General features: G+C 36.2%; 1 long non-coding RNA gene across 3 annotated transcripts in view; it reads right to left on the bottom strand.

Moving 5' to 3' along the window:
- The window catches only part of LOC137857007 (uncharacterized), a 293,392-nt gene that overhangs the window by 246,163 nt on the left and 34,845 nt on the right, over positions 1–12,384 (bottom strand). For all 3 annotated transcript variants that reach the window (XR_011096921.1, XR_011096920.1, XR_011096922.1), the window contains 2 exons: positions 7,820–8,081; positions 2,091–2,182 (listed from right to left, as the gene is read on the bottom strand). This is a non-coding gene — a long non-coding RNA (uncharacterized lncRNA). The remainder of the gene's footprint in view (positions 1–2,090; positions 2,183–7,819; positions 8,082–12,384) is intronic.

Here is a 12,384-nt window from a genome sequence, read left to right as displayed (position 1 = left end):
TTATATTCTTACAGGGCAAACAAATATAAACCCCACTTCCTTTCAGCAGCAGCTTTCCCTTCTTTAATTCATTTTATCAACATCTTGTGAAGTGCTGTAAAGATGATTGTAGCTCATTGCTCAAAGGAGTGTATTTTATTGACCATATTTAGTCTAAGAGAAAAGATAAATCTTTAACAAGATGTTTGCCAACCATGTAAAGTCTTAGTTTTTTGAGTATTTTTTTTGACTTGGAGGTGGTCAGATTATGAGAACATGCAGAGTTCAAAGCTGGCCTCTTTTCTACAGAAATCACATGTTCTGTATCCAGACCACATACCAAACTACAGTGGTGATCCCATGGTGTGAATATATACTCATTCTTAAAAACTGACCTATTAGCACCCAGCTCACTGTATCAGGATTATCAAGCAAGTACCAACAGATAGCTTTCAACAAGCAAAATCTCAGGCAACATTTGATTGCCATACTGCATTTAGACAACAGCCTCAGACATATAGGTTAATTTTCAGGTAGTCTTGCATAGAGGCAGGAGTTGGACTTGATGATCCTTGTGTGTCCCTTCCAACTCAGGGTTATTCTATTATTCTAGGATTCTGTGAACTTATAATGCTCTCTGTGGTACCACCACAGCTTCAGGCCAGTCTGTTCCCAAATAAAATTTCTAAATAATAATTCTGAAACTCCTGAAAATGCTGCTTGTTTACCTTCATAAACTTAACTGAAACTCAATTCTGTAAAGTGATTTACACCAGTTAAAGGATTTAATCATCCTTGGAACTTTACTAATAAAAATTGTAGAATCATTTAGGTTGAAAAAAATAAATAAAGTCCAACCATCAACCTGACCTACTGAGTCCCATCGCTAATCCATGTCCCTTAGTGTCACGTCCACACATCTATTAAATACCTCCAGGGATGGCAACTACCACTTCCATGGGCAGCCCGTTGCAATGCTTGATCACCCCTTCTGTGAAGAAATTCTTCCTGATATCCAGTCTAAACCTTCCCTGGCACAACTTGTAACCATTTCCTCACATTCTATCACTTGTCCTCTGAAAACCCTCTGAGCACCCTGGCTGGTCTCCAACACCAGCTGCAGCCTCCTTTCAGATAGTGAATGATGAGGTGTCCCCTAAGCCTCCTTTTCACCAGACTAAAAATTCCCATTTATAAATTAAAAATTCAATTTATAAATTAAAAATTCCAATTATGAACCATTCCTTGTAAGTCTTGTCTTGCAGTCCCTTCAACTGAATGAAATGTCCAGTCCCTTCATCTGAATGAAATTTAAATCTGTCTACTTTTTGGAAAACTCCTTTTTTTTCATTAAAAACAAACAAACAAAAAACAATGCTAAGTATTTTAGCACAGTCATAGTAAATCATCATTATGCTATTTAATTTTTATCAGTATTTTTCTGAAATGCACTCACCAGATCCATCTCAAAATGAATGAATGATTCTTATGATAAAAATCATCAGTTATTCAAATGGTTAAAATATTAATCCTAAACCAGGGAATAAGGCAAGAAAAATCAAAATCTTCAGCTTCTTACTGTAAAGGTTCAGCAATTCATTTCCATCTTACATTAATCATTTGAGCTACTTCTGTGGGGGAAAAAAAAAAGCCTCCTAAATCAAGCTCTAGTTAGAAGGAATGCTGTCAGTATATAGAGGAAAACATGAGCAAAGATTCCCAAGTTCTCACCTTCACTGACATACAGCCTCACAGCCTACTCAGGCCTGTTTCCTTGTTAAAATCAAGGCCTCATTAATCACAAGGCCTCATTAATCATAGACTACAGTGAATATAGCTAATAGCAGAATGGGAGGAGCTGTGTGACAAAAGTATTTCCATACTCAGAACAGAAAATGTCCATGTTTGACTCCGATTCTTGGAGAAAACATGTGGTTTGCTTTTAGTATAATATGAAACGAGGATGAAAACATTCATATTTGTATTCTCTCGGTTTGCTTCCAAAAATCTTTTATTTTAATCCCATGTAATAAAATTAAAGAACAGGAGTCAATGTGAAAAATATTACTGTTACCCTCTGATCAAATTGTTCATCCAAAAATATCACTTACTCCCTCTGTAATGTTGCTGCAGTTCTTAGAAATAGTAGACAGCTTCTGAATGTGTTTTTCAATCACTTTTCTCCTCTCTCTTCATCAGTGACCTGAGAAACACAAAACTCCCCACTGGAGGAGCTACAAAAATCCATTTCTTTTATAGAAGGCAACTTAAAAAATAATACATTGCCCTCTTCCCCTCCACAACCGCATGCCAACAGAGGGGAAAAAACATTAAATATTAAGATAAGAATACTGACTAGGTAAGAATTAACTAAATTATGCAAGAAAATGAGTGCCAACAACAGAGGAAAAGAGAAGTAATTCATACTTAGATTTCAAAAGAGGGGATGTTTGTGAGAAGGAATGATTGAATGCAGCAATAAAGAGAGAATTGAGACAATAACTAGAGGCTGTATAGCTGGACACATTTAAAGCAAAAATAGAGTCATTCTCAATATAAACATAAAAGTGGGAGTGGAGGGTGTGAGAGTCCATTGCAGCAAATGTCCAATATAAATTCTGTAATAAAACCATAGCATCTGGATTTTACAGTGCAAACATCAAACTGTAAAGGTCTGACTGGGGCAGTCCTGGATCTGAATACCGTCTTGCTCTTTCAAGAAACCTATGTGTATATGGTACTTATAAAGCCCAGAAAACATTGCTTAAAGATACATGATCCCAAATGGGGAATAACTCAGATAAATATAGCACTAGATAAGTCATCTCAGGTTTTACACAAATGGCCCAACGTATATTGGGGCATGTTTCCAAAAATTGCAGTTCGTTATTTACAGACACTAGGGTCAAATGAACAAGTCATTATTTCCAGCAATTTCTAACTCTAACTGCAGGTTACTTTTTGATCTGTTGGAAACAATTTTGCTAACCTGGAGCTTTTGTTGGTTGCTTGCTTCTCTACTTTTTGAACACTTTGTGTATTCACTTATTGAAAAAGCAACACAAGAATTCTGATGAGAGATAGGTCACACTTCATGTTTCAAGTGAATAGAAGTAACTTTTCAAAGCTGGTTTCCAAGTCAAAAGGTTCAAATATGAATTTTATTTTTGCTTTCCTGTAGTATTTGTGAGGACAAAAGGTCATTCTAAGAAATGCCTCCTGCTAGGATTATAGTATTTATGGATTATAAATTCTCAGGTGGTGGAAACAGAGCTGCAACATGTTTAATAAAAACAGACAAAATACCCACAGAAAATAACTGAAAGGATTTCTCTGCCTCCTTCATATGCACAGGTGGTTGGACTTGGTCCTTGAAGAATGTGCTGTTCTACCTCACATACAAGCTCCTCAGATTTCCATCATTCATTCCATCTTCCTTCACCTACTCTCCCTCCTTGAGCTTTTCTCACTTTGTTTTTTCTCCCTTGTATGTGGTGTCATACAGACTTTCTTTTCTCCTTCTGTGCCTCCTTCTATTTAGGAAAATTCTGTAAATAGTTCAGAGGGGATCATCCTTCACAATTAAAGACTTAAGGAGCTCAAACCACTCCAAAACTTCATTACTGAACATTTCATTATTGTCTATAATCATCTTTACTATCAAATGATAGTTTCTGATTAGAAAGATGAGCAATCTGGAAAATTACTCTTACAAATTGAGCAAACAAAACTAACAAAGCACTGGAATAAGACTAAGGCACGTGGTAGATTCTCTATGACATGAATATTTAAATCAACGTCATCCACAACTTGTGTTCCCAACAACAGTGTTGAATAATGGCATTCTACTGTCTATGTTATCCAGAAGTTACAGTTAGCTGGACATAATAGGTTCTTCTGGACTTTAAGTGTAAAAGTTCTTCTAATCAAGTTCTTCTAATCTTCCAACCAAGCTTTCCATGATATTATATAAATAGGTTATGACACATGAGATGAATGCTCTGTGAGATAACACCTTCTTTTCTTTGTTATAGAACAGCTATGATCCTGAATTGTGTGTTGAAGGAAGGCAAAAAAAGAAAAAAAAAATCTGATACACCCCCCTTTCTATGTTTAATGCTACAATAATCAGGTATGCCTCTAACTGGAAATTTATAGCAGCAGACATGATCATCTCTCTATCCAGAATATATCTGGTTTTAGAATCTTACATTGGATTCTTTTGAATTGCAGCCCATTACATGTGCTATATGGCATCATGAGTTTAATCTAGCACCCACTGAAGTGAGTAGAAGTCACTCATTAACTCTGATACCAGACTACTCAGTCACCAGAACTTGAGCTTTATATATGATCTTTACAAGCAACTTCTGAAGACTATGTATTTCTGTGTGTATACACATGCTCCCACCAATGCATTCTATCTTGAATTCTACATGTATATATTTCTGTGCCAGTGCAAAGATAGGTGTAACTGCCTGTTACGTACACTGAACCAGCAAGAGAGTTGCCCCTTCACCCTTTGCTGATGAAAAATAAATACCCCATTTACATTCAAATGCCAGAGTGAGCAGAAGCAGCAGATCAATCTGGATTGATATGGTGGTGAACCAAAGTTTAAAAGTTCCTCCTTTCCTAAATTCTTCCCTTTGTCCCCAGCAGTCACAGTTCTTTGATGATTTCAGTGACTGGGTCTACAGCCTCAGCAGTATAGTTGTATCAGAAGAGCTGAGATGTGTCAGAGGCAGTTCCTAATAGCTTAGAGGGACAGAACAAGCAAAATGGATTCCTTCAGCCTCGTTACCAGCTTTGTTACCAAAGCTAGCAATGAAATAAAAAGAGAGAGATGGAGTGATGAAGAGGCAGCAATGGCAAGGACTCCCAAAGTAGGATGGTATCATGGTGTCTCTATCATAGTTTCAAAGGATTAGAGCAACTACACAGGGGTCTCTGGCAGATGAACGTATTCTTTTACAGGTAGATGAGAAGACTTGGGATAAAGCACCCAGGGAGACATCTTTTTAATAAGGGAAAAATTGATATGCCTATTAACCTATTCCTTACATCTTTGTTTTCAATTTTGAACCTAGCAGCCTGATGGATCCTATTGGATCCTTTTTATTATTATGACTCTCAGTTTTGTGGTGGTGTCAGGTACACAGAGTCAAGCTGAGCTCCAAAGATATGAACATCAGATGAGGCAGTACACACAACGAGATGTGAGGAATCAGCACTGTAAGCCCCACAGTTTCTATTTGACTATTGGGTTGCTAAATAAAAGCAGCAAAAATATTAAACCATAAACATTCATGCTTTCTGAGATCTACACTGCCATCCCTCCTTCTTGTATGAAAAAATATATATTTGACTAGTTAAATTCATGTAAGATATATGTCTAGTTTGTTGGTCCATTTTGTTGTCAGGGAACCCTGATGTTAACATTTCTAAATAACTAGATCCATGTTATGATTCCTCATAGAGAATAAGCAAGCAGTATAATGCCTTTTGGCCCTCAGCTATCGTAACAGCATTTTTGAATGTTGCTTTATTGACCCATCAATAACTATTCAATGTTAACTCCAGCAGAAATGTACTGGAGAGAGAGATGATCATGTCTGCTGCTATAAATTCCCATTTTGAGGCACATTTGATTATTGTATCATCAAACATGAAAAAGGGGGTGTACCAGCAATACTTATCTTTTTTTGCCTCCCATCAACAGGCAGTTCAGGATCATGAGCTGTTCACAAAAGCAAAACCACATCAAAAAAAGACAAGTTTAAAAAAAAAATCACTGTTGCTGTCAGCCTGCAGCTATTATAAATGAGTAATTTATAAGCATGTAATTTACAGAATGTGTGTAGAAGCACATTTAATGCTGATACAAAGACATCTTAGATGTTTAATGAGGTTTTTATAGCATATTGTGCTAAGTTTAATGCAGGCATGTAGGTATACCTTCCTCAGCAATCACTAAGGATTGGTTAAGGGTGTTTTCTTTCTTCTGATTGTAAGTCTGAAAAATATGCATTTAAATAGGACCCTAGGTAAATTTACATAATTATTTCAAATCTGTCAATGTCTATTCTTTGGATATGATCATTCTGTAATGTGTGGAGGTTACATTAGTTATGAGGGATTTTTGTTGTTGTTGTTGTTGGGTTTTGTTCTTTTTTTTCTTTCTTTCTTTTTTTTAACTAACAATGTTACCATGATTAGAAAACAAATACTCTATTTAATGGATGGCTTGATCTTTCAGGAAAATGCTGAGAGGCATCCAAGGGAGAAAGGTCTACTTACCATAAAACACATTTTCAGTATATTTATTTGGTTTTTATTATTATTTATTTATGTATGTGCATTTGCATGAAAACATGGCTAAGAAGCTAAGAAAACTTGTTCTCTCTGCATAACCCCTCCACCACCTTGGTATTTTAAAAACCTCCTGTGGTGACTAGGGTCCAAATCCTGTCAACACTTACACACATTCTTAATCTCTCAAACAAACCCATTGATTTCTGTGAAATAATCTACTGTAGTACAGTGCAAAGCATGCATAAGTGTTTGCAAGACCAGGGCCAGATGATCATTTCCAGATGAGTGTGTACTGTAAAGAGAGTAGTGGAATCAGTACTCCTGCAAGAAGTGAATTTCAAGGAAGTGAATTCAGCCTAAGGTTATACCACTCAACAGTGGCTTTGCCTGGTGGAGCTAGAATGCAGGACAATTTTTGCCACTGCATCTCAAGAAGAGAAGCCACTGGTATAACGCCTCAGAGGGAATCTGAGAGAGACAAGAGCAATGGTTTTATGTGCTGACACTGAAAGGATTCTCTCCTTGGAACGCTGCTGACCAAGATGGCAAAGCAGAGATTATTTATGTACCTGTGTTATCAGCTGTGACTCCAGTCCTTATCAAAGGGCTGATTTTTATCTGAATCCACAGATTAATTTTGGTACAGTTGTCTTCAGGGGCAAGTAAAGACCACTGTATGTACTGGATCAAAACTGCCAGCTTTTGAAGTGTGCTTCTTTTTCATGATCACAGTAACAGAGAACAAAGCAACTGTAAAAAATGCTGATAAGGTACATTAATAATTTTAAGTCTATTTCCTCTTCATTCAGAGGTAACATTTGCTGATCATTCTGTAGGAAATCACATCTGTTCACATTTTGCTCTGAGTAAGGAGAGATAGATGGGTGTTTTAACATGGGTCTGATCAAGTATTTTAGAAATGGGCTGGCAGACAAAAAGCACATTTCCGCGTGGTGGTGTATTTTACATTTTTAGTTGAAGGTCCCTGTGAAGACATCCCATCTGGGATGGTCACAATCAGTATGGAAGTTTTTCCCAATTTATCAAAGCCAACAGAAATTCATGGGAAAACAAAAGAAGAAGGGTCCATCTTTCTTTACTGGCAGAAAAAGATTAAATTTACAAAGGAGATAGTTGTGTTCCTCTGAGATGTTCTCAATCGCAATTTTATCACCAGAAGAAGCAGACATTTTTGGCCCTGCAACAAAAACACATAAACTTCTGAGAGCCAGATTTTGCTCCATATCTGGAGAGGCCTGGAGAGAAAAACATGAAACCTGGCAGTTTCATTGCACCATAGTGCACACAAAGCTCCTTCTGAGTTACAGTCTACCATCCAGTGTCAACAGAATTCAAAACCTCAGAGTAAAATTCAGCTTAAATCACTGGATTTCATATGGTTCTGGGTTTAGCTGAGGTTTTTATATGCAGTTTCCAGCTAAATTCATAAGTCAGGCCATCATTTCTCAACTAAACTTTTTCCAAAGGTCCCAGAATCTCGGTGAATCCTTAAATAGACACTGACCTGTGATTCAGGTTTCCCATGCAACATGGAGCCAAGTGAATTTTAATTGTGTGGTTTGGAGTTTTGTTGAGGATCCTTCAGGTGAGGCCTGCATGAGGCCTAATTCTGTTTTGTTTGCACCATTCCAGGTAAAAGGCAATAAACAACAGGATTGTTGACACTGTTGTCTTCCTTCATGTCTTTGTTTATAACTGTCAGGTAACATGCAGTCTGCTGTCAGACACAGCTGCTGACCACCACAAACCGAATTTGCAGGAGGAACCTGAAAAAATAAAGAGAAAGCAAAAGTATGAGAAAGAATAGATTTTGATTGGATACTAAAGCTAAGTAAACATGATATGTAATTTATCAAAATGTAAATACAAGCAATGCCAACATATCTTGTTCCTTTAGAATGATATATTTTACCAGAGGGATATTTTAGATATTTCACTTTGTGCCAAGGTAAGTTTAATACCTCTCTAATCTACAACATATGGGTCTTATGACATTACATATTATTTGCATCACCAATAAAACAGCTCATTAATCAAACATGCCACTATAACCTCCAACAGTATAAACTGAAAAATGTGGGTTTTAAAATATTTTTAAGTGGAATTATTTGCTTAAAATACTCCCTTTTGGTACAATAACCATCTGTTAATTTTAACACTGGTCAAGCATACCAAAGATTATTATAAGTCTTCGTTTAATTGAAGTCTTCACTGGAAGAAAAAAAAAAAAAAAAAAAAACAAAAAAAAAACAACACTGTGGATACATTTTCTTTCCAATTTTCTGATGCTTTTGTTTATTTTTTCATCAATGTGGAAGTTCAGAATAGGATCACTGTGAAGTAAACAATATCTATTCTCTGTGTAATTATACGCTATTTTACTCAAGCTAGGTCGTTCTATTTTGAATGAAAACCAAATTTGTACACAAATAGATCATTTTCTCCATAAAATCACATACTGTAATGAAACATTTGTGTGAAATAGGAAAATATATGCACTGTTCAGAACTCTCAATTCAGCTTTTGGCTTGCAACAGTTTCAGTCAGAAAATAGACATAAAAGTATTTCAGGTAGAATTTATAAGCATTTCAACATAAAACACATTAATTTAAGACAATAGGAATGGCTTTTTTCTTAAACAAAGACAAGCAATCTGAACTCTGTTTTTATTACTGTATTATGGAAAGTGAATATTCCAATAAGCATTTTGCATGCATTTGCATTAATCAGTCTGGCAAGTGTCAGTGCCCAAGTGAACGTGGATTTTGCTGGTCTCTATTCAAACAAAAAAAAATCTGTCCCTTTGTCTACCAGATTTCATCTCCAGTACTTAAATAGGTCCTGAATTGAAAAGCATTTAAGAGTAGCGTTGGCTTTGGCACGTTTACTAAATCCTTTTTAAAATAATGAGAAAGTGAGATTATAAGTAAAGATTTTCTAACCAGTAATAGTTTGCCAAGTCAAAGGTATAGTTATCTTCATGACAGCTATTGGTTGACAGTCATAAAAGTACATCTAAAGAAACATGGATAAAAGTATGGGAGAGGAGTGTGTGCAAATGTCTGTGAATAACCATTATCACTGTAGACTCTGTTCATGATTTTCATTTTCACAGCTCACATAATCTCTCAATTTTAGTCTCCTGTCTGTAAAACAAGCACAACAATACCATTCTGATTAGAGTGATGTGAGACTAAAACATTCATGAGGCACTTTCAGAACCTACAATGAAAGGCACTATAAAATCACAAAGTGTTACTGCTGTTTATTAGAAAGCACATCCTATTAAAACTCCCTAACACTCTCCATTACAGTGATTATTTTGAAAACAAAAAACTGGTCTCATTAAGTACAGCCAAGCTTTATTTAGCTGAAATGAGAACCCTGAAATTTCATCTAGTACTCCAAGAGACTTTTAAAATTTCAGAAAAAGCTCAAGAACCTATTTTTGCAAATTTAAGATGAGTCAAATGTAACCAAACTGAGAGCTCATTCTGCAAATGTTTACACATGTACTTGGGTTTAGGAAGGTTTCCAGTGAGGCTACTGGCATGTATAAATTTAAGCAAATACATCGCTATTTGTAGACTCAGAGTCTAAGAAAACTTTTCTTTTTAAATTAATTATTTTTAATAATTATAGTGTAATAATTATAGCACTGAAAATTATATCAATTAATTATTTTCCTGCTGGAAATACTTCAAAACTCCCTAGATATTTTAATACCTAAGAGTTCATCAAAAATCATATTTTCCAAAACGTCAGAACAAGTGCACTGAACCAGCCAAGAGAGGATTAAAAGGACTGAAAAAAGTGAATGTTGCACTGGGTGTCTGCCTAATGTAAATTTTAATGTAAATTAGGTGTCATGCTATCTAATTATCGTGAAATAATAAAATACACCCAAAGAGTGCTATATTTTTTAGCTCTGGGTTCTGATGTCACACACAGGCTGTTGAAGTAATATTGTCATCAGAAACCCTTTATAAAAAACAGTTGTATTTAATACAGTTGATTGCAGATTCATCTCTCTCAATTGCAAATCTAACGCAGAGTATCATGAGAGTCACTATATAACTGCTCATGCAAAACCACATGATACCCATAATAGCCCCTCATAAATCTGGAATGTTTTGCTGTCTCCCCCCCTTCTTAAACATCCAAAGTTGGGAATATTTCTTTTCAAATGTTTTATTTAAGTGTACTAATCTTTTTTCTCCACTGCTGTCTGTCAAGTTATCATTGGGGTAAAGGTTCAGTAATGGTCACTGGGCATAGCAGGAAAGCAAAGCCTGCAGACAATACTTGCCATCAGCAAGAGGTAGAGTTGAGCTGCCTGCTTCTTAAACCTAAATATGGCAAAAAGGAACAAGTACAATGTTTCAGAGAACCAGTCTGTGGTAGCTTGGATCTAAAAAGAAAGTCTGGGAGGCCAGATGTCTCAATGGAAAACATTTAAAGTTTTGCTATTGTTTCTAAATAACAATAAAACACATAATAAAATCTCCACTATATGAAGAAAAAAAAAAAAAAATAAAGTACACCCCACAAGATCTGAGAAAATTAGTTGTATTTTTCCCATCAAAAAAAATGCCAATCCATTAAAAAAAAAAAAAAAAATAAAAAAAAAATCCAGAAATGTCTCAATTTTCATGATCTTTGATCAGAACACATGGAAGGTTGCAGTGAGTTAAGGCAAAGTAAAAGCTGCTAACAGCTCTATTTTCTCATTGCAAAAAAATGAATCATGCCATCTCTGTCTTTCTCAAAGCATTATTTTTCTTAAAATGCCATATTTTCTGACTGCCCAGGTCTCCAGCAGCCAGTGGAGGACACTCATTAAGAGCTTGCTTCACCCAGCCCTTGAATAGCTGCTTCATGATGAGGACTAACCAGATAGCTTCTTTGAGAGTTAAGAGAAAAGCATGGGTTTATTCCTCTAAGCTATGCAATTTAGCCTATCAAATGATCTGCAGTGGGGACCTGTTCTGTTCTTCTCAAGGGATTTCTGTTCTCAGTGACGTGACTTCACGTGCTGTGGCTCATACAGATCTTAGCAGGTGACACCAGGGCTTTGCTTGAAGGAGCCTGGTGTTACCTGTACTTGCAGGTAAAAGGTAGATGAATTAGGTGTCAGTACACAGCTGGTCACACATTTGTCTCCTAATGCTCCCAACACCTACATCCAGCCCACCTCTGAACATGGCTTTTTGTTCAGTCACTTAATGAGAGGAGTTTGGTTTTGAGTGCATGCTTAGAATGAAGGGTCTCTTTAGTCACGCTATGTCTGTTCATACAGATTATCCCTTATGCACCCCAGGGTGTCTCCCCTGTGGAAAAAAATATCATTAAGAATGAAATCTTGACCTTTTTTTCCCACTTGTGGTTTGACATCTTTTTTAATCTGTCCAGATTCTCTCCCTGTCTTGACAGTGCACTTATATTTTCTTCCAAGATACAGCCAGAGAAATCTCTTAAATTCAGAAATTGCAGGGGAGAAAAATATCTGTAGACAGATCTCTATCTCTACTGCTACACCACCTACTGCTTGCTTCACATCTTCCCAGTATTTTTCAGGTTTAAGAAAAGTACTTTTTTGTTCTTTTCAAAGCTATATCATAGAACACATGAAGCTGAAAATCTTGCAGCTAACTTCATATGTTCAGTGCTGAGAACTACAAGCAAACAATAAAAGCAAACAACCAAATAAAAAACAATAAAAGCAAACAACCAAAAGCAAGCCCCCCTATCAAGTGCCACCATGTCAGAATTTCCACACAAATTTGTGGTTATATTTTACTATAATTTTGTAGACTTGCACAAAATACACGTGGGGGTGTCTTCATGAAACCATCTAATCTACCCTTCTCACGTCAAAATCAATCCTATTTAAACCATCCATCACCTTTGCTTTGACTTCCTTAAATTCCAGTTGTATTCCGATTTCATGTCACCTGAAACACATGTTGATACGAAAGTATTTTTTCACTTGCTGTGTTTTTCCCCTTTCTCTCTATTGCTGTTAAAGAAAACTCACAGTTGCTTGCCCTAAGTGCAGGGATATGATA

Source organism: Anas acuta, chromosome 5 (genome assembly GCF_963932015.1).
Source record: "Anas acuta chromosome 5, bAnaAcu1.1, whole genome shotgun sequence".
Taxonomy (NCBI): domain Eukaryota; kingdom Metazoa; phylum Chordata; class Aves; order Anseriformes; family Anatidae; genus Anas; species Anas acuta.
This window is presented reverse-complemented; position numbering and strand designations above follow the sequence as displayed.